The following is a 23,096-nucleotide window of genomic DNA, read 5'->3' as shown; positions in this document are numbered from 1 at the left end:
CATAGGGGAAATGGCCTTAAGATACTCCTGTGTCTTCTTGGAACTTTTGGTAGGTTAGGGTAATTCTTGTCAATGGGACCTATCTCTCATTTTATTCCTACAACAATGTCTAGATTTGTGAGATAGTGGATGGACTAAGATGATCCAGGGAGTTTCATGGTTTCTCTGGTTCTAGTGTGGCACTCTAATGACTGCATCATATTGCCACTTCGGTCATAATATATAATGTTTAATATATTGGCTAACCATGGATAGGGGCAAATCATATCTGAGATATATATATATATATAGAGAGAGAGAGAGAGAGAGAGAGCAAGCATGAGCTTTCTGAGCAAAAACCTCTGTCATGCAGCTAGTGAACTATTGTTAATCTCTTTTTTACATTCTGTGCTGCCATTTGGCCCTCAATAGTTTCCCAAGGTACTCAACAATGCGATACAAATTGCAGTTAAAACACTAAAACAGTAGCATAAGAACAATTCATCCCCTCTTCAGATTTTTTTTAGTGGTTGTCAAGCCAACAAGTAGGTTCTTGACTTTGAAAGCTAATATTACAATAAATGAGAAGATTTTAAGTCTTTGTCTTGTTGCAACTTGGTATTTGTGTATTTTACGTACCGTATTTTTTGCACCATAACACTCACTTTTTTCCTCCTAGAAAGTAAGGGGAAATGTCTGTGCGTGTTATGGAGGGAATGCCTACGGGTGGAATGCCTACGGATTTTCCTCCTCTAAAAACTATGTGCGTGTTATGGTCGGGCGTGTGTTATAGAGCGAAAAATACGGTACTTTTATGCTGCCAATATGCCTTTGTTTTCCCTTCATACATGGAGAGTGTCTGATGTAAGTACTTGTGCAGCCTAGTGCTGTGCATGTAAGTCTTTTTGGGTTCAGTGAGACTCCCAATTACATAGGCATGGGATTGTGCTAGCCTTAATGTTCAAATGCCTCAGAACTATTATCTTTATAAATCAAGCTGATGGTTTAAGAATGTCAGTCATAACACATACATTGGTTGCAGGGATGATTGTATGGGAGCGGGTGGCGCTGTGGTCTAAACCACTGAGCCTCTTGGGTTTGCTGATCAGAAGGTTAGCGGTTCAAATCCCTGCGACGGGGTGAGCTCCCATTGCTCTGTCCCAGGTTCTGTCAACTTAGCAGTTTGAAAGCACACCAGTGCAAGTAGATAAATAGGTACCACTGCGGCAGGAAGGTAAACAGCATTTCTGTGTGCTCTGGTTTCTGTCATGGTGTTCCATTGTGCCAGAAGCGGTTTAGTCATGCTGGCCACCTGTCTGTGGACAAACGCTGGCTCCCTCGGCCTGAAAGCGAGATGAGCACCACAACCCCATAGTCGCCTTTGACTGGCCTTAAGCGTCCAGGGGTCCTTTACCTTTACATGATGCATGATTCAGTAAATAAAGTAAAAAACACAAGGCACCTTTTCATAATCTTGAAAGCCTACCATATTGTCATGAACATAGTTTTGACAGAAATTTGCTGTGGCAATTTCAGAAGTACCTACTCGTTTCCTGTTAGGGTTGGACAGCCCTGTGAGCCAGATGGTTATTCCCAATTTACAGATAGACAACTTTTCCAAAGCCATCTAGTGAGCCTATATACTGAAGTAGAAACAGATTCTTATTCCCTTGCTAATTCTGGTAGCAATCATACGTTGGTGGAGGTTGGGAAAGAAAATCTGCTTGATGCTTCCAATAGAGGTAGCCTTGATGTGAATCAATCCTATCTACTGCTGTTTAGCATCCTGAGGGAATTGAGCTGGTATGTGGCATTGTCTGGTGGGAGTGTATTCACATGCTGCTTATTGTCATGGTGCTTTGATTCCATCCTTTTGTCAACTGCAGCAGGGGGCCAATACAGTAAATATATGAATAACTGGACTCCAGATCCCTTTCTCTTTCTCCAAAGGGCGCCTTTGCAGGGCAGACAAAAAAGGTTGGTTGGCTGGTTAGTAGAATTCTTTGCACTTGGGGAGGGGGATGCAGTATTACTGTTGTTGACACTTGCCAGATGTTCTCCTCAAGTTCTGGCAAAAGGCTTTAGGCTGCAAACCCAGGCATACTTACCTGGGAAGAAGCTCCTTTGATTACAATAGGATTGTATTTGGTTTTTAAGGGTTGAGTGAAGGAAGGGGTAGGCATATAAGCCTTACTGCCAGCTCTGCCTATTCCCATTAGCAAAGGATTCAGAAGAACTTTGTTCTCCAGTACAGTTGATGTTCCAGTAGCGCTAAACATACTTATGGAAAGTTTAGGAGAGCAGCTCACCCGCCGCCACCCACGTGTCCTGGTTTCTTAATGCTGGAGTAAGGTAATGCCAAGTAGAAGCCAGTAGATGCAGGCAAGCTTATGTGTGCATGAGAGTTTAATTAGTTGAACATACTTCTGCGGGGGGGGGGCAAGAGGTGTGGGGAAGGGAAAAAATATACTGTTTGCTAGGAGGGAAAGAAGCTGAAGGGAGTGATTGGGTGGGGGGACTGGAGGCCCGAAGGGGTATGCAGTTGAACACAGATAATTAATGGCAAAGGTCAGCAGGGAGTTTGGCCACCTGACCTCCACATGGCATAACCAGTTGCCAGGAGAAGGGAGAGAAGAAGCGAAATCTGAGTCATGTTGGGATTTGCTGGCAGAGTTTGAAATATTGCTCCTTGAATTTTGTTGCTGTGCTTTGTGACAGTGGAGGGAGTGTGAAGGACTTTTGCACTTGAGCTGCTATAGTTCAAAAAGTGAAAATTCAAACAGAAAAGTTGTTGAACCTTTTTTTTTTTTTTGCAAAATCTCAGAGAAATGAGCTATTTCTGAGGGAAACTGGCAAAAACAACACTGCTGACACTGGACACTGCTTGCGGCTGCAGTATTCCGGATATGCCCTGGAAATTCCGGACGTATGACAACCCTAATTCACAGTCCTCTGCCATGTGCATATACCTACAAGCCATCTTTTCAATACCAAAGCTACAATCATTCCACTTAGTAAAATATAAAGCCTAAGTATCAGCATTGGCTTGGGTATCCCCCCCCCCCTTTTTTTTTTTTTTTTTTTGCTTTCATATCCTACGAATATTATCCATTCAGGTTGCAAATATGGTGTGAGTCCCACAGTGATTTTAAAAATGCATGCAGCACCTCCCAATTTTGATAATATATTTAACAGGATTTATATACCGCTTGATAATAATAATAATAATAATTTATTATTTATACCCCGCCCATCTGGCTGAGTTTCCCCAGCCACTCTGGGCGGCTCCCAATCAGTGTTAAAAACAGTACAGCGTTACATATTAAAAACTTCCCTGAACAGGGCTGCCTTAAGATGTCTTCTGAATGTCAGGTAATTATTTATCTCTTTGACATCTGATGGGAGGGCGTTCCACAGGGCGGGCGCCACTACCGAGAAGGCCCTCTGTCTGGTTCCCTGTAGCCTCACTTCTCGCAATGAGAGAACCGCCAGAAGGCCCTCGGCGCTGGATCTCAGTGTCCAGGCTGAACGATGGGGGTGGAGACGCTCCTTCAGGTATACAGGACCGAGGCCGTTTAGGGCTTTAAAGGTCAGCACCAACACTTTGAATTGTGCTCGGAAACGTACTGGGAGCCAATGCAGATCTCTCAGAACCGGTGTTATGTGGTCCCGGCGGCCACTCCCAGTCACCAGTCTAGCTGCCGCATTCTGGATTAATTGCAGTTTCCGGGTCACCTTCAAAGGTAGCCCCACGTAGAGCGCGTTGCAGTAGTCCAAGCGTGAGATAACTAGAGCATGCACCACTCTGGCGAGACAGTTCGCGGGCAGGTAGGGTCTTAGCCTGCGTACCAGGTGGAGCTGGTAGACAGCTGCCCTGGACACAGAGTTAACCTGCGCCTCCATGGACAGCTGAGAGTCCAAAATGACTCCCAGGCTGCGCACCTGGTCCTTCAGGGGCACAGTTACCCCATTCAAGACCAGGGAATCCCCCACACCAACCCGCTCCCTGTCCCCCAAAAACAGTACTTCTGTCTTGTCAGGATTCAACCTCAATCTGTTAGCCGCCATCCATCCTCCAACCGCGTTCAGGCACTCACACAGGACCTTCACCGCCTTCACTGGTTCTGATTTAAAGGAGAGGTAGAGCTGGGTGTCATCTGCATACTGATGAACACCCAGTCCAAACCCCCTGATGATCTCTCCCAGCGGCTTCGTATAGATATTAAAAAGCATGGGGGAGAGGACAGAACCCTGAGGCACCCCACAAGTGAGAGCCCAGGGGTCTGAACACTCATCCCCCACCACCACTTTCTGGACACGGCCCAGGAGGAAGGAGCGGAACCACTGTATGACAGTGCCCCCAGCTCCCAGCCCCTCTAGACGGTCCAGAAGGATGTTATGGTCGATGGTGTCAAAGGCCGCTGAGAGATCCAGCAGAACTAGGAAACAGCTCTCACCTTTGTCCCTAGCCCGCCGGAGATCATCAACCAGCGCGACCAAGGCAGTTTCAGTCCCATGGTGAGGCCTGAATCCTGATTGGAAGGGATCCAAATGGTCCGTTTCCTCCAGGCGTGCTTGGAGTTGTTCAGCAACCACCCGCTCAATCACCTTGCCCAAGAATGGCAGATTTGAGACTGGGCGATAGTTGGCCAAATTGGCCGGGTCTAAAGATGTTTTTTTAAGAAGCAGTTTAATGACCGCCTCTTTCAGCGGGCCTGGGAAGGCTCCCTCACAGAGGGAAGCATTCACCACCCCGCAGAGCCCATCGCCCAGCCCTTCCCGGCTTGCTTTTATCAGCCAGGATGGGCAAGGATCAAGGAGACAGGTGGTCGGTTTCACTTGTCCAAGCAGCCTGTCCACATCCTCGGAGGTAACAGATTGGAATTGATCCCATGTAACAGGACCAGACAGAACTCTAGCACTCTCCCGCCCTGGCCCTGCTCCCACGGTGGAGTCTACCTCCTTCTGAATCTGAGCGATTTTATCTGCAAAAAACTTTGCAAAAGCATTGCAGGAGATCTTGGGGTCCCTACCAGGCCCCGGTGGTACAGGTGGTTCCGATAGATTGCGAACCACTTGAAAAAGTCTCCTGCTGCTGTTTTCTGCAGATGCAATGGAGGCGGCGAAGAAGGCCCTCTTCGCCGTCGCCATTGCCACTTGGTAGGCTCGACGTTGAGCTCTAACCCGTGTCCGGTCTGATTCAGAATGAGTTTTCCGCCACCGGCGCTCTAGCCGTCTCAACGATTGTTTCATCACCCTCAGCTCCGGGGAAAACCACGGGGCTCTCCGGGCTCCATGCAATCGGAGAGGGCGCTTCGGAGCCAGACAGTCAATTTTCCTGATTGCAGGAAAATCTCTAAGCAGTTTACAGAAATACATACTAAAACCTGATCTCTGTGGCACAGTGCATCTGCCTGTGTCAACCAGAAGGTTGGTGGTTCAAACCCACCCTGAGATGGTTGTGGGCAGGATTCCTGCACTGAAGAGGATTGACCCCTGGGGTCACTTCCAACACTACAGTTCTATGATGCCATCTTAAAATTATTGATTAAAAACAGTTAAAAAGAGGTATCTTAAGATTATTAAAGTAAATGCTGCCACACTAAAATACTAATTTCTTATAAGCGAGTATTATGTAGTACCAGTTTCACAAACTGAAGTGGTTGAGTGGGGTAAGGCAAGTAAAAAGGTCCTAACTACTAAGTGTTTTCCAGATCAAGCACAAGGGAAGCCCCACATAGAGTGCACTGCTGTAATCCAAACTTGAAGTCACCAGTGCCTGAGCTACTGTGTTCAGGTTCTCTGGTCCAGGAATGAATGTGGCTGTCACAAGGTTACAACTGGTAAAAGGGGCTTCTAGCCACTGAGGCTACCCTGGGCCTCCAGTGACAGAGCTGGATCAAGAAACACCCCCAAACTGAAAACTGTTCCTTCGGGGACAGTGCAAAACTGTCCAGAGCAAGCAGTTGACCAATTTCTTGGATGCAGGAGCCACTCACCCATAGTGCCTCTGTCTTGGCAGAATTCAAGCTAAGCTTATTTTCCTTCCTCCATCTCACCACTCCACCCAGGCCACCAGCCCAGGGCCCACACAGCTTCATTCAGATGTTACGGAGAAATGAAACTGAGTGTAGTTAGCATTCTGATAGCATCTTGCTCCCAATGATCACCCCCAGAGGCTTCGTGTAGCATTAAATAGCTCTGGAGATAGAATAGTGCTCTGCAGCACCCCATAGCATAACCACCAGGGGGCTGAAAAACACTCTTCCAGTGCTGTACCCTCTTGATTCAGTCTCTTGGCTTGCGAGATCAAGAAGCAGGAACAAGGTTGTGCTCTCCTTGTTCCTCTCTCTGTGAAGGTCATCCATCATGTCAGCCGTGGTCAGCTCAGTCCCATGGCCTGGCCTGAATGCAGATTGGAGTGGAACTAAATAATCTGTGATAATGAGGGCATTGAGTGTGGATAAATATGGAAAATGCATTCAGTGCTTCTGATCCCTATGAACCACATTTCTGCTCTTGCACTTTAAGTTTAATGAATGAACAGAATGAACAGTGTCCCTGACTTCAGTTACACTCTGTTCTTCCATTAATTTTTTTCTCTATCACCATTCTGTTTGATGGAAACATAGGACTTAAAGCCAGTATAACCTTAAAATGTTATCTGAACTTGGCAGAAGATGAAAGGCATAAGGCGCAGCTTTTTAGAGACTCTCTTTGTTTGCTGGAGCTGGAAAATATTCCAGCGGGGCCTGCAGAGAACTCTAAAAGCAGAGAGCAGAGGAAGTAGAGAAGCAGCCTCCTTACTAGTCTTATTAATGCTTTAATTGAAATATGTTCTTGGGAGTGTTGAGACTGCAAAGGACTGTAGATTCCGGTCTCTTTGCTTTTGGCACCTGTTCTGGGGTATATTTTCTTAGCATTTGGAGTTAAATGTCGGCAGAATCTGAACTGAAGCAGAATCCTTGTTGAAGGAGCACACTTTCCCTGGATGTAATCATGTGGAGACTCTGGGTTTAAGAAAACAAAGTGAATATTTATTACTGGAAATACATGTCGATAGCCAAATAGAATGGGAATCTTTCCTAAGGTTGAGATGTGATGAGCCATGCTTGCTCTTGCGTCTCAAGAGAAGAGAGATCCAAAATATGTCTGCTGGGAAGATATGTCAAGAGGAAAGCATGAAGACAAAAAGGAGGGAATAAGAAGTAAGGTCAGCTACTGAGTAGGGTTGCCATGTGTCCTCTTTTTCCAGGATATGGTGTCTTGGTGGGGAGGGGTGTTATGTACTGAAGTTCTCACCCTGGGCCAGCAGGGGGGATACTGTAGATAGTTATGCAAATAAGGGATCGAAAGTGACGTTCAGTGATTGGATAGTTTTAGAAAATTGTTACAGTTACGTTGTACTGGAGCTCAATATAAGCAGGCTGACTGAAGCCTTCAGTTCTGTTCTGGCCTGTGAATAAACAAGAGCTGCTTGAAGAATCACTGTGTCGTCTGATATGTTCACCCACAACTTAACACTGGCCCACAGTGCAAGTTGAGTTGCACCTCAACACTCCCAGCATATTCCATACCACTCTAAGCTACTCATCCAAGTGTGTTACTGTTCATGTTTAACATGGTAATGAAAGCTGAAAGTCCTTGGAAAGCCTTTTGCCAGTGTTCAAGAATTGCCTGAAGAGTGGTCTCAGTGCAGGGGACCTGAGATTCTGCATTCATCTTTGCATCACAGAAGGCACCCCAAGGCCAGGAGGGGCTCTGCAGCTCCCATTAATTTTCTACCCTTCAGTACAGCTTGCTTTACTGCTAGCAACTTGTGTTTCAGCTGGAGTTATCTCTTTCTGAATGGGGCTGTTACAAGGGACTTGTTTGAGGGCTTGATCTGAGGGTTGCATTTCCTTTTACAGTACTTGTAATGTTTGGTCCATTGTGCAGAGCTGTTTAAATTAAGCATCCGCTCCTCTTTATTTCGAAAAAGGTCAAGCCCACTGCAAATGCTGATGGTATAACAAAGGATTTCTCTAAGCTCTTGAAATAAGTATTTTCCCTAGAGGCAGAACCTTCACAAAAGCCTCTTCCCAACCCCTTATTTGCCAAGGCAATCCCACAACTGGGTTGAGAGGTGGGCTTGTAGTGGAGAAGGGAGGATGGTAGTGCTTAACCCTGCCTTCCCTAACCTGGTGTCCTTCAGCCATTTTGGACTGCAACTCCCATTGATCCCCAGCCAGCACAGCTTCGGTGGCTGGGGCTGATGGGAGTTATAGTCCATGGCGAAGGCACCAGGCTGGGGAAGGCTGGGTTAGTAACTTCCATGCTGACCGATTCTCCTCATAAATGCTATTCTCCATGCTGAGGGGAAAGGAGTAAAACCCCGGAAGATGTTTTCAAGGGAGAGTTGGCAGTCATGAGTTGGGTTAAGCACCCCCTTCCACCTACCTGTCCCCTCCTGCAAATGTGCCTTCTAACGTTAGCATTTTGAGTTAGCCTCAAATGCAACTTCAAGTGAAACTGCTTGTTCAAGCTGTCTGATTTTGTCTCCTCTCCCCCATTGGATAGGGTGCTGGGGTGAGTGGGGGAATGAAAATTCTCTTTGTCAACTTCCTTTCATTCAGGGGTCTCAGGATCCATGCCCATATATCTGTGATAGATTATATTATCACTAATAATGCATTGGCAATTGTTGATATAGGCTCCTTGCAGAAGATAAAACAGGTCCTAGAACCTCGCAAGCTTAAAATTCAAGGAACAGACAGTGCAAGAATTGTGGAAGAATTGTACTAGCCCTAGCCTTCTCGACTTGAGTTTGGTGAGAGACTCATTTGCAGTAACTATTAGGGGATTCACTGAAGGACAGTGCTTGCCAATTCGGCTGTGACTCATGCTTCATGGCAACCTAAGCCAGTTGGCATTATTGCAAGGTTCTCCGAATAGAAAGTGTTATCACTAGTGATTTACAAAAAAAAAAAAAAAAGCAGTGTAGTCCCTGGTTTTTCATTTAGGCGAAATCCAATTCTTATGGCTTGGCAACATTATTTTATGTTCTGTTGATTCCAGCTGATAATGGTTAAGATCAGACAATTATAATGTGAGTCCAGTAAAGATAGCAAAACATACGTGTAAATTCTAACCTACCTGTATTGTATTTTGCCGCAACAATTGGGCTACCATAAGAAGAAAAATATTGTAAGTTGCTGTGTTTAGATCAATGCAAAAAGGCTTCTCCTGCCTTCCCTATTCCTAGTTGTCAGGCTGACTTCATTATAGGGTGGGGAGGGGGGATCACCCCAGGCACTGCAGGCCATCCTCCTGTGGTTCCTCAAAGAAGCCCCATCTGGTTGCAGAGACCTTTCAGACCTCTGAAAGAAGTGGTCTCCATCTTGATCTAGACAGGAAGTGACAAGACACTGTCAAGCATGATGCCCCATACCAATAACGTTCAATGTATTAAAAATCGTAAGGAATTGAGGTGTGTACCTCAGTGTGCTTTGGACCTCAGGTCAGCAACCTACAGGGCAAGCATAGAATTGTGTCCAGCCTGACAACTGGCTTGGGCACAACATACTGTAAAGCACACCTTATTTCCTAATTCATTTTTACCCATATTGGTTCCTGTTGGCCTGAGGCACCTTGCTTGAGCACGACTTGAACCCAAACAAAGTGCTGGGCTGGGAGTGACTATGTGATAGCAGGTTATGATAATGACTGTTAAACAACAACATACTGTACAGTTGTACCTTGGTTCTCGAATGTCTTGTGACTTGAATGTTTTGGCTCCCGAATGCCACAAACCCAGAAGTGAGTGTTCCGGTTTGCAAACGTTCTTGGAACCCGAACTTCTGACACTGCTTCCGTGGCTTCCGATTGAATGCAGGAAGCTCCTGCGGCCAATCAAAAGCCACACCTTGGTCTTCGAACATTTTCAGAAGTCAAATGGACTTCCAGCACGGATTCTCTTCAAGAACCAAGGTACGACTGTATGTCGATGCTGGTATAGTGAAGGAAATTTACAATACGTATTTGGGTTAAAAGCATTAGAGAGGTTTTTCTTCATGAGTGTTGTACTAAAGGTACAAATGCTCCTGTTAAATATTTTAAAATCATTTCCTCCTTTAAGAAGAAGAGAAGATGTATAATAAATAAATCAAATAAGGGGACCCATTTGACCTTATAGAAATTGAGATAATGCAGCCTCAGTGCCTGTTAGTTTCCAACTGTTTCTGTTTTCAGGCACTTCCAGTAGCAACTTGTGACGGAGAATAGCCTATTTTGCATCAAACTGGACATTGCAGCTATTAGTATGTTGCTACTTCTGCTAGCTTGAATGTTATCCTAAAAATGATTTATTTTATCTCAGCCCTATTTTTACAAGACTATATTGCATGCTGTGTGTTGTGAAATGCCTCTGTAAAATTTGTGTTCCACTGATTCCTTTAACACTTTTATTGTGTGATGCTGCTTCCAGTACTTCCCAAAGGCATCACCTTTTATATTGGGTTTCTTTCCTGTACTGCTGCTGAGCTTGCACTCCGACTTGAGCAATCCAGCTATGGGGTTAGAGCTTTTCTAAACCTAAAATGCCGAAACACACAAGTTTACCGTAAGGTTTTGCTGTTCCTGCAGTTTCCAGGTGAATGGTGCAATTGTTTGATTTTTCCAAAGAGCACACTTAGTTGTTCAAGCCCTGGCAGGTTGTGTCATCTTCTCTTACCCAGCAGCCTAACAGGAAAGTGGCTATTTAGTCAGGCTGTGGGTTTTTCTGCATGTAATAGCTAAAGTGCTAAGCAAATGGTTTATAGAGTCCAAGAAACTGATGTGAAGAATTCCGTTTTTAAATCCTACATCCATGCTTTTAGAAAGATAATTATTGGGGTGGTATTAAACATACTCAAGGGTAATCCTCCCACTGGAAGCTTTCTAGCTAGAATACGACTGTGTATTAAAAGTAATTGTCATGGTGGAAATGAGTAAATGCAATGCTCCTCACAAAATGTCTGTTCCCTGTTCTTCTGTGTCTTACCCAGCTTGGACTGTGATGCCTTAGCAAGTAAATTCCTGTTGGTCTTGGCAGCATTTGCAGCAAATGTTACAATTTGAGCTTGTATAAATGCTTAATAACTTCTGCAAGTGGGAATATGCACTGTGCTTGACAAACCTGTTATGAGAACAGGAATTAAATCTTCTTGCTAGGCAGAGATTTCAGCTTGAAGACAAAGAATTCTCTGGTAACGCTGTGCATGTGGAAGCTGGCGAAGAAGGATGGCTTACTAACATACTGTTTTGTGCCTCTTGTAAATATTTTCTCTTCATTATTTTCCTTTGCATTTATTGTGCCTCAGCAAAACGCTGAGTGTTTTAGAGCAGCCATTTCCCACAGTGCTGCTGGGTGCATCTGTGGACATAGAATCATAGAATTGTAGAGTTGGAAGGGACCCTGAGAATCACATAGTGCAACCCCCTGCAATGCAGGAATACGCAGCTGTCCCATATGGGGATCGAACCTGCAACCTTGACATTATCAGCACCATGTGTATGGGGCTAGAAACATTTGGTTTGTTTTTATTTTAGGCAGCTGCTGGCAGCCTAAAAATGTGTGTGCGGTGGCATTAATCACACTTCTTTTCATGTTCTGCCTGGTTGTCTTAGTACTATTTATTTTAATCCTGTGCATTTCTTGCCACATTTGCTACCACACATAACAAAGTTAAACACCGAAGCAATGAGTAAGGCTGTTCACAAAAGGGCACACTTACCTGCCACTTGGAACGATAACAGCGGGACACTTATTAGCAAGCACATTTGAGAGAGAGAGTACACTGGCTTTCCCATTCAAAGTATAATCTTGCCGACTTCCGGGGTGGCGCCTTCGGCAATGGCTGCCTCCCTCTGAACTGGAGGGACCAGCTCCCCGCGAAACGGGTCGGATCCGCTGCGGCGAAGCGGGGACCCACTCAAAAATCACAGGCGGATGAAGCCTGTGACCATGGGACTCGGCGGGCACCATTAGCGCCCCCCCAACCCACTAAGGAACCCACCAACGGGCTCCAAAGTGAAGAGGGGGAAGCGGCGCGGTGCTGAGAGTCATCGGCTATTTCCGTGGAGCGAAGCCGCATTGCTGTTGCCGGAGAGCGCTGCCTTTTCCTGGAACAATTGGGACTTTAAAACAACAACCCGTGAGTAGTACGGAAATTGGATCCTTTAAATATTTTTAAATTCGGCACTGATCGGGGAAGGTAAAACCAGGAAGTCTGCCTCCGCTTTCTGTAAATATTTTGAAGCAAAGAACCTCCAACTAAGGTCGTGGAGAACTCTACTTTTTATAAAATATTTTAATTCTACTGATTGAAATTACAAGGAAACTTACTTGGAAGCAGGGGAACCTGCAGGAGAAGAACTAAATTTAAAAACCGACGTGCCACCCCCCCTGGACCCGGGAGTGGTCCGTGAATGCCGGTTGAGGAGTAATTGAATAATTTGACAGCTGTCAAGTTAGCTGTCAAGATACAAAAAGAGGTTTTTGTCTCTGCTGCTTATATTGGCTACAATGTAAGTATTGGTTACATTTTTATGTTTTAAAAGAAGGAAGGACTGCTACAATTTAACGTATGGAACTTTTGGTTTTGTGCTGAAAGGAGTAAAAAGAAACTTAAATCCCCCTAGAGGGAGTTTTGGGACATTGCAAGAATGGCCGTGGGTAAAGAAATACAGTCTGAACTGAACAAGACTTTCTTTCTCTTGGGAAAGTTGCAAGATCAAATAGATGTTTTGACTACAAATGTTATAACCTTGGGCACAAGAGCCAGTTCTAGCAATGAACTTGATAAGAACTTGGTACAGGATTTTCACTTAACTGAACAAACAGAGGAAACCGAGAAGGAGAATAATGCTGCCATTGAAGAGAAAAAAGGGGGTGACCTAACCCTGCAGATGCAAAAGGTGAGCGGTAACCTGAGGCCTGGCACGATGGTAATAAGAAGAAACAAACCTTTGAAGATGGAAGCCTGGCCTGAATTGGAAAATGAAAAAATGGAGAGATCTCCTTATCTGGAGATCATATGACACTTGGATTATAAATTTGATTCAGTTGGAAGTTGGAGCTATAGGGACATTTGGAATTTTAAGGAGAATGAAACAAGATGTGGAATACCTTACAGGACTTACTTTCAAGTATGTAGGCCTGGCTGGAAGAAACTTGGACGCTGCAGGGCGGGAGTCCCATCGAGATTTGGTTTTGAATATTAAAGACTATCAAAGAGACTGGCAGAGGGGTCAGGAGAGAGACTTAAGAGCCTCGGATATAAGGTCACCGGGTTGATGGTTTTATTTTGAGATTTGTTGGGACTGAAAGCGGGAAGGGGGGTGGGTGGAATGAAAAATGGGAAGGGTACATGATATAAGTTGCTTTTCTGTTCAATCTTTTTTTTTGTCTTATTTCTAGGAGAACTGGAAATTTGTGGAAGGGAACCTTCTTTCGACCTTAGGGAAATGTTTTAAGAATAAGCACTGTTATATAGGTTTGGATGAGAATTAAGCTTGGATAAAGTTAAAAAGCGGGTTATATAAAGAAAAATGTGGTAAAACTAAAGTCTTGGTGATAAGGAAATGATGAATCAACAATTTGAACTGGAACATAAGGATTTGTTGAATTAAAAAGAAGCAGGTTAAAATTTATTGATACGGATTTGTTGAATTAACAATTTGAATTGGAATACAAAAAAGGGAGGTAGGAGGAGGTCTGGGAGATAAGTTAATGGAAAATAAGTTATGGAAATTTTATGTGTTTTTAATTATTTTTATTTTTGTATTTTTGTTATTTTTCCTTTTTTATTTTTGATTTTTTCTTATTGTATTAATATTGAAAACTTTAATAAATATCTTATAAAAAAAAACAAAGTACAATCTTGCAATGGCAATAATGCTCCTTGTGAGCTCTGTCAAGACATTTCAGAAACGTTGCAGAACTCGTGCTATTTTAATGTAGTACGAAATCTTTGAAAAAGAGCCTTCAGGTGACTACCAAGAAAGGTTTAGAGATACTGGATTTCTATTATAATGACAAAATAACATATGACCTACAAGCCTACCTGAGAGTTGCCACCCTTTCTATATGACAATTCAGAAAAATACAAATTACCCAAGGTGTGTAAGCTGCTGTGTCAAAGAACTCCTTTCAGAGCCTGACCTTGGAATTCTAAAATTCATAATAGCATGAATTCTTTTCAAACTGCATTCAAAACTAATTTCCACTAAGAAATCAAAGGTGATGCCTTTTCCTGTTAAAATTATCTCTAATGAGCCCAGGGCTCAGGTTTGATGGTTAAATTTCACATATCTCCTACTGGGCGAGATACTTGCAGCATATGCTATCCTATACAATACATTAGAAATACAGTTCTGTTGTGTTCAGTGGGCCTTTGGCTGGGATCTCATACACACTTCTGAGTAGAAATAGGATTGCACTGTTACGCTGACAAGTCTCCCAATTGACATTCACTCCTTTGGCAGCTGGCTCTTCAAGGGGGGAAACCAAAATATGGGCATCCTATCCCATTCTGCTAGTAGTGTAATTTTATAGTGTAATTGTAAAACCAGTGTGAGCCATCACAGCAATGTTCATTTTCTGTCATAGCACAACCTCTTTTAATGTGCTGCAAGATTGATTAGTTTCTCTCTGAAACGTAACAAAATATGGGCTGAATGTACTACCCTTGTTCTTACAGTGAGTTTGCTAAAACCTCTGTTGCCAATATGAGCAATATTTTCGGTCAACATTTCCACCTGCTGGAAAGCTGGGGCTCCCCTGTACCAAAATTAACACAATTCCCTAGATATACTGAGTAAATGGGGTCATATGAATCAATCCTGAGTAGCAAATGTTTTATTTATTTTTCTGATGGCAGCTTCCTATTGTGATAAAACATTGCATTCTTTTTCATTGTCTTTATTATGAGCACTGTCCTGCTTTATGGTATGGCAGTATAGAAATAGTAGTATAAATGCAACTGAAGTGCAGCGCTGGGTACCAAATAATTTGAATGTAGGTAATCTACACTGAAGTAACAGGTAGCCCCTTAAGGGGCCGGGAGAAGGTAAAAAGGGGAGGTATACGTATCACCTATACTTTGACCCTTGTTCAGCCTCTCTGTGCTGTTTCAGGTGCTCTTGAACAATGGACATTGACTCTTCATCTGGAGCTCATTTATCCTGGTGACTGTGGGACCATGTCTACTCTCCACTATCTATAGATGGACAAGAACCCTCGCAGCAGTTCATCCACTTTGTTGGTCTCCTTTGCACCCCAGGCACTGTGGTGTGTATTGTCAAGGTTGGTTTTTCATTCTCATACAGGATAAAAAAAGGTTACAGTGGTACCTTGGAAGTCGAACGGAATCCGTTCCGGAAGTCTGTTCGACTTCCAAAACGTTCGGAAACCAAGGTGTGGCTTCCAATTGGCTGAAGGAAGCTTCCAAAGAACGTTCGCAAACCAGAACACTCACTTCTGTGTTTGTGGTGTTCAGGAGCCAAAACGTTCAACTTGCAAGGAGTTCAGCATCCAAGGTATTTGGTGTTATGCTATAGAGATGGGATGGGGATGAGCTTTTTCACTGCTTGCTGGAGCTCTCAGTTCTAGGAACACATATTCTTTTTGCTTGAATAATACTAGAGGCCTGCTGTGATCAGTGATCAGATTGAATATGCATGATAACATATGTGCCATTTTAGAAAGAATGGCAACTACAGGCTGTTCCTTTCTTTTTTGCCCTCTGGGGCTGTGGTGATCAAAGAGTTAACTCTGACCCTCCCCTGTACTGGCCTGGCTATTGTGCATCCCTTGCACAAAAGCCTTTCAGCTGCAAATTCCATTCTTGACTGGATGCAGCTGTTGGCCTCTGGGCTGCCTCTCTTGGGATGCAAGATGTAGAAGCCCTGGTCAAGCATGGGGACCTGCAAGGATCTGGTGCTTGTCCCTTTTAGGTGTGGAAAGTGTGTGATTTGTGCAGCTGTCTACTGCATGCAATGTGAACAATTCATTTCTCCTTCTCTTTGCTGTTGCCTGTTCTTCTTAGGTGCCTCCTTACCTCTCATTAGCGCAGGGCCTGGTATGTCAGCTGGAGGCAGGCTTGGTTTTTCCTGAGCCTTGATGGGATTTGTCAAGACCCTTTCCCTTTTCTTCCTGTTTATTGAACTTTGAAATAAAAGGGATGGCAAGAAGAAAGGAGCGTAAGAGCTAGATTGACCCTGGGAGAGAGAGATGTTGAAGACATTCTGATCCCCCTATTATTCCACAAGAGCTGAAGTGGGGGAAGTGGTCAAAATTGGTGGCAAAACCCTTTCCTTTCAGAAGGCAAGGCCTCTGCTCTGGAACTGGGTGACATGGGTGGGTTTTTTTAAGGTTTTGCCTGGATTTTCTGAAATGCTTGTGAAAACTGCTGAGTGATGCTCTGATTCTGACCTTGTGGACTCAAAGTTGTCTTGAGGCACAGACTACTGTAATTATTTCTGGCAAGAGCTAGAAATGTGGAGTACTAAGAGCAGTGTTTTTTTTTTTACTGACAGGGGAAAGGGAACAAAGTGCGAAGCCCCTAATGGATTTTGAATTGCCACTATTTTCATTACTTCATTTGAATGGGCGTTGGTGCCCTTTCTTGCCTGTAACATAAAAGCCCTCCTGTCCTTTTCAGCTAGGCACAGAGTCCTTATGTCTGCCACTGAGGTTTATTCTACACAGAACTCAGTAAGAGATCTCTTCCCCTCACTAACAATTTGCCTTCTGTGCAGCACACCAGCACACCTTCACCTCAGGAACCTCAGTTAGCACAGCAGTGCAGGTGAATTGTTATCACAGAAGGCAACTTGGCTTACACACAAAGCAGAGCCTGGGGGACTCTGCAGACCTCCCTCCACTGCTGTCTGATCAGATCTTTTCCCCATTCTAATTCAGCCCCACCTTTCATTCCAAACATATTCTGCATGGGAAATGGGGGTCGAGGAAGGCAGTCTTAAAAGGGAGTTTTTAAATGGCAGTTGGTAAGCTTTTTATTTTTATTCTCTGCTAGGGAACATTAGGAAACCATAACAGCATATTTAGAAGTAGGATGACCTGTCCAAAATCTTTTCAGCGCCTCCACTAAAATAATTGGCATTTTAAGTGTGTCACACTGTACTTCTTGTGTTTCCTAGTCATTTGATTCCACTGTCCACTGTATTTTTCTCTGCATGGGCTATCTGAGGATAACACTTCATGTGTTAAATAGACTTTACACCATGAATGGTGTGTTTTTTTGGTGGGGGGGATCACCACGAATCTGTTAGTCTTTAAGGTGCCACAAGACTTTGTAGTGGTTTAATTTACAGAGCTTTTAAAAGTGCTTAATGAGCATTTATGCTTTAAGTGCCCTATTTGGATCTCCATAGTCTCCTATTCTTGGAGAGCAGACTACTCATGTGTCCAGGGCAGAATAGATGCAAAAAGAGTTTTAACTAGCCTTGAAAGATCCATCTCCACTTAATCCTTTCCAAGCACCTAGTTCTCTAAATATTAGATTTTTTAAAAAATAATTTTTATTCATTTTCCAAACAAATTTTATACAATCAACAAATTATTTTGCACTCATTCTTCAATTTTTGACTTCCCTCAGTTTCTCTGTCAATCTTTCGTAAAATTTCTATTTATTGACAAATTTCTAAACATGATATTGCCTTTCCCAACTCCTTTTCCTCTTACTCTCTTTTTTGCAATATTTCTTACTATCTCACAGAGTCTCTTCAAAACCAACAAGCGTTGTCTGTACATCACATATATTTTTCAGATATTCTGTAAATTTCCCCCAGTCCTCGATAAACTTTTGGTCTTTCTGATATCGAATCTTCCCAGTCAATTTGTCCAATTCTGCATATTCCGTCAATTTCCTTCTCCATTCTTCCACTGTTGGAATTTCTTCCTGTTTCCATCTTTGGGCCAGAAGTATCCTTGCGGCAGTCACTGCATATTGAAACAGTTTACAGTCTCTCTTATTAATTTCGTTTCCTACCATTCCTAATAGAAAGGCCTCTGGTTTTTTAACGAACGTATATTTCAACATCTTTTTCAATTCATTGTATATCATTTCCCAGAAGTCTTTCACCCTTTTACACTCCCACCACATATGATAGAAAGTACCTTCTTTTTCTTTACATTTCCAACACTTATTGCATGTTTTATACATTTTGGCCAGTTTAACTGGCGTTATATACCATCTGTAGAACATTTTCATTACATTTTCTTTCAATGCAGTACATGCCGTAAATTTTAACCTTTCATTCCATAATTTCATCCAATCATCATACTGTATATTATAACCAAAGTCTCTTGCCCAGTGTATCATTACTGCTTTTACCTCTTCATCTTTTGTACAAAAGTTCTCTAAATATTAGAAATCTAATGTCAAGCATGTTATCAAAGGTTTTAATAGAGCCATTCAAAATGCACATTCTTGGCTGGGGCGAAAGGAATTTTTTGTGGAAGTATTAGGAACCTTCTGCTCTTATGGAAGTTAAATATTTCCCAACAGGTAGAATGAAAAAATGGGACCATCTTGGATGAAAGAATAGTAAATGCTTTTGCTTGTTAAACAGATGAGTCTAGTGTGTTATAATAGTGGTGTGTTATATTACTAGTCCAGATCCAGCATGTCATAGTCCCAGTATTGAAGGCAAATATAAGCAAGCCCATTGTGGTGCTCATTTCCCAATTTTTTGTGCATTTGGTGTAGATAAAAAGCAAGAAGAATGCTGACCTCTCACTCTGCATAATCGCGTGTTCTCCCTATCAAAAGAAACTGCTAGAAAGAATGCACACAGATATAGGAAGTATGTCTTAAATGAACCTGCAGAGGATGACTGTTTACTAAGCAATTTATATATCACCCATCCCACACTCAGGGCATCTAACAGCAATGACAATAATAGAACGTTTATATGCAACAGAACAAACTCTTACAAAATGCCGTTTCAACTAATAAAATGCAGCAAAGAATAAGAGCTTGCTGACAAAACAACAACCCAAGCTGTAATCTCATTTATTTGGACTTCATTTTTTATGATTCATCCTTTAGAGCACGAGGGCAATTCACTTACCGTTCACAAGTCTCCATTTCAGTAAAGAATCTCTCTTCATGGAGAACCTTACATTAGTTGACCACTCAGAGGGACGTCCGTTCACTAGTTTGCAGTTCAGTCCTTTTATGCATTTAGAAGTGCTGTGTTCAATGGGACTCGTGCCTAGGAAACTCTGTGTGGGATTGCACCCTTGATCATGTGAGACCTATACAGTTACAGACCTTGGGGCTATTGATCAGTATGAGGGGGCACTGGAGCGTTTTCTTTTTTATAGAGAGCTTTCCGTTTCAAATCTCATTGAAGGAAGAAGAGATTCTCCTCCTCACCATGGGTTTGTTTCCCCATTTGTTTCACAGCCTAACCTCTGGGCTTGACAGTCCAGTCCGGAATAAATCAGCTCAGCAGGTTGTAAAATGCATAGGCCACTCAGTTGTGGTTTGTGATTCCATCAACACTTCATTTGGATTTATGATCTTCTTTGCTTTCTGCTATTAATTCCCCACTCCTCCATTCTCTCTATTTCTTGTTCAGCAACATGCCCCTGTGTGTGTCTGTGAGGAGTGTCCAACGTCAGGGAATGAGCTCTTCGTGCTGCAAGCAGGGATAAATTGGAAGAGTTTCTTTCTGGCATACTGGCTCCCCCATGCGCAAAGACCTCCATCCTACCGTACTACAAAAGTTGCAATTCCACGCATGTGGATTATGGTATGTGTAACTGGGAGATACCGGTGTGAATCTTGTATTTTCCTCCCAGCTCTAATTGGGTTTGCGTAGATATAAGTAGAAATAGGAAGGAAGAGAATGCAAAAGGATTGCAATGTAAAGCAACAGAGTCTGACTGTGTACACACCATACATTCAAAGCACATTTCCCCACTGCAAAGAATCCTGGGAACTGCAGCTTACTCCCTCACAGAGCTACAGTTCCCAGAATCCTTAAGCTACAGTTCCCATGATTCTTTGGGGTAGAGTTTTTTTACATGTGCCTTAAATTTATGGTGTTTGGGTTGCCATTGGGTTGTTAAATTCCTCCTTTCCTTTGTGGATTGGGGTCATATTGCCCTAATCATATGCATCTGCTGCCCCCAACTTGCACACACCACTCTAACACTGCCATTAAGCTTCTCCTTGCCAACAACCCCCTTGAAAAAAAACAACAACACCCCATTAACTTTTGCAAAAACTTGAATGCTATGCTGAGAACAATGCAATAGAATGAGGAAGCCTGTGAAAAATTGTAACATTTTTATTATGAATATGGAGTGAGTCTTAGTCCACTTGTGGACTACTTGTCACTGTGAGCTATTCTTATTATTCTTTTAAATTCATATTCTGCTTTGACTCAAGTCCTCAAGGTGGCTTACAATTTAAAAATCTGATCAACCATCCATGGATGCATTCAAATGTAAGTAAGCAAACAATAAATAATGAAATTCATTAATGCAATACTTTATTTTAAATACATTAAAATAAATATATATAAATTAAATCGGTCGATGTCATAACCTGTTAAAATCTATTTGCTCTTCCTTTCTTACTAACCAGACACTGCAGAACTCAGTGGGTTCTTTTTTAAAAAGGTTGTAGATTCTTAGTTGCAATACTTGTCACTGTTTGTCCCGTGCACTAAGATAATTCTTCATCTGATACTTCTCTATATCTTGCTTCTAGCAGGAAATGTGATTATTAGTGGCTCTTTTGTCAGAGCTACAGATCTCTTTTGGATAGAGGTGCAATAGAAATACAACTCTGCTTCTCCAGACACATATTTAAAATATGATGTTGTATAACTTCGTCTCAGCTACTACTGTACTAAGCATTTTCATTGTGAATCTCTTTATCACTGATTCCAGGGATGTTTCTTATGGTAGGATTAACTTGTCTAATCCAGAGCTGGGGAGCCTTTTTCAGGCTGTGGGCTACTTGGGCAGCCTTCTGAAGGCGAACTGCCAATAGTGGGTGGAGCCAGAGCAAAAAGTGGGCAAAACAAATGTGCAGATTTTACCTTCGTGCAGTAGGCTAGTGTCTACGTACACTCTCTGTCCTTCATTTAGGCAAGTAAGAGGCATTAGCAGCGTTCAATGGCAATTCTAGCTGGGCAAAAACACCCAATAACTTCATGAGGGCCAGGTGTAGCCTGATACGGAGTCCTGGAGGGCCACATTTGGTTCCTAGCCTGAGGTTTCCCATCCTGGCCTAATCCCCTCAAGCACAATTTATTTTTATTTATTTCATAAAAATTTTATACCAGTTGATTGGGGGCAGGGAGGAAAACCCCTGGCCTCTTTCTCAATATACTGTTGAGAAAGTGCCATGGGCTGAGAGTGGATCTTATGGTGCTACTATAAAGAGTGCATACCTCTGTTCAGGATCAGGAATTTTGAAGCTTAAAATTTTAAACCACACCTCCTGCAACCCAGTCTCTACCAAGCAGTTCTGCTCTTTGTTCCAGTTTTCTGGCATGGAAGCCACGCTCGGTCTAGCAGGACCCAGGTTTTGCAAATCCTCTCCCCTGCTCACTTAGAGGCTTGCAGTGCCTACCCCTATATATAGTGTGCATATCTGTCACTGTCGGTGAAACAGCCAATGGTCTTGGCCAGCAAAGTACTGGAGAGCTATGCAGATAGCTTTAACCACCTTGCCTCATGTCCAATCATAGAGATTTCCCTATTTTTAGTGTGGTTGCTTCTCCTTAGGCAGACAGGAGACTTGTGTATTGCTACTGTTACTACAGTGCCAGAAATAACTCCGCCTAAAGAGGACACTGGGTGGGCAGCTGGCATTGTGTATTCATGCCAGTCCATTTGCAAATATGTGAACGCCAACTGTGGCTGTTATCCATCTTTTGTCTCACGTATCATGATGTCAGTTATATCTTTTAACAATTTGGGATTCTGTGGGCAGTTTAAATTCCAAGGTGATCCAACAAAAACCAATCTTTCAGCCAGCAGAAGGCTGCAGCTTCATAATACAACCTCAAGTCCGGCAGGGCAAACCCCCCTCTTTCTTTCGAATCTGTTAATATTTTAAACTTTATTCGGGGCTTTTTGCCCTGCCAGATAAATCTAGATATATCCTTCTGCCATTTTCCAAAGCAATCCACTCTGTCCACGATCTGTAAGGTTTGAAACAAAAATAACATTTTCGGCAACACATTCATTTTTATAGCTGCAATTCTTCCCAACAAGGAAAGTTTCAATCTTGACCAAATTTCTAAATCCTTTTTAACTTCCAACCAACATTTCTCATAATTATCCTTAAATAAATTCAAATTCTTGGAGGACAAATAGATCCCAAGGTATTTCACTTTTTTAACCACATTCAGTTCTGTTTCTCTCTGAAACCCCTCTGTTTCTGTAATTGTTAAATTTTTGGTCAGAACCTTAGTTTTTTGTTTATTCAACCTAAATCCCGCCACCCGACCAAATTCAGATATAAGTTCGAGAACTCTTTTTGTACTGGATTCTGGCTCCTGCAGTGTCAAAACTAGGTCATCTGCAAAAGCTTTCAGTTTATATTGTTTCACTCCGACCTCTATCCCTTGTACCAACCGGTCCTCTCTGATCATATTCAATAGCACCTCCAGGACTGAAATAAATAACAGAGGGGATAGAGGGCACCCTTGTCGTGTCCCTTTTTCAATTTTAAATTCCTCCGTCACCACATTGTTCACTATTAATTTAGCTTTTTGTTCTGAATAGATTGCATGTAATCCATTCTCAAACCCCCGTCCCACTCCCATCCCCTCCAAGTTCTTCTTCATAAACATCCAAGATATATTGTCAAATGCTTTCTCCGCATCAATAAAGATTAACACCGCCCTTGTGTTCCTGTTAGTCTGCAAAAGTTCTAAAATGTCAATGATGTTTCTAGTGTTCTCATATAAATGTCTACCAGGGAGAAAGCCAGCTTGGTCTTTATGAATTACTTCATTTAAGACTTTTTTAAGTCTATTTGCCAAAATGTCTGCAAATATTTTGTAATCCACATTTAGGAGTGAGATGGGACGGTAGTTTTTAA

The 23,096-nt window shown here is 42.8% G+C and overlaps 1 protein-coding gene across 1 annotated transcript in view; it reads left to right on the top strand.

Moving 5' to 3' along the window:
* The window catches only part of LARGE2 (LARGE xylosyl- and glucuronyltransferase 2), a 52,111-nt gene that overhangs the window by 1,276 nt on the left and 27,739 nt on the right, over positions 1–23,096 (top strand). Inside the window, exon 2 of the mRNA XM_053387314.1 lies at positions 15,136–15,304. The gene's annotated coding sequence lies outside the window, so the exon portion shown is untranslated. The remainder of the gene's footprint in view (positions 1–15,135; positions 15,305–23,096) is intronic.

Source organism: Podarcis raffonei, chromosome 1 (assembly GCF_027172205.1).
Source record: "Podarcis raffonei isolate rPodRaf1 chromosome 1, rPodRaf1.pri, whole genome shotgun sequence".
Lineage (NCBI taxonomy): Eukaryota > Metazoa > Chordata > Lepidosauria > Squamata > Lacertidae > Podarcis > Podarcis raffonei.
The sequence above is the reverse complement of the archived record's forward strand: the minus strand, read 5'-3'. Positions and strand labels throughout refer to the sequence as shown.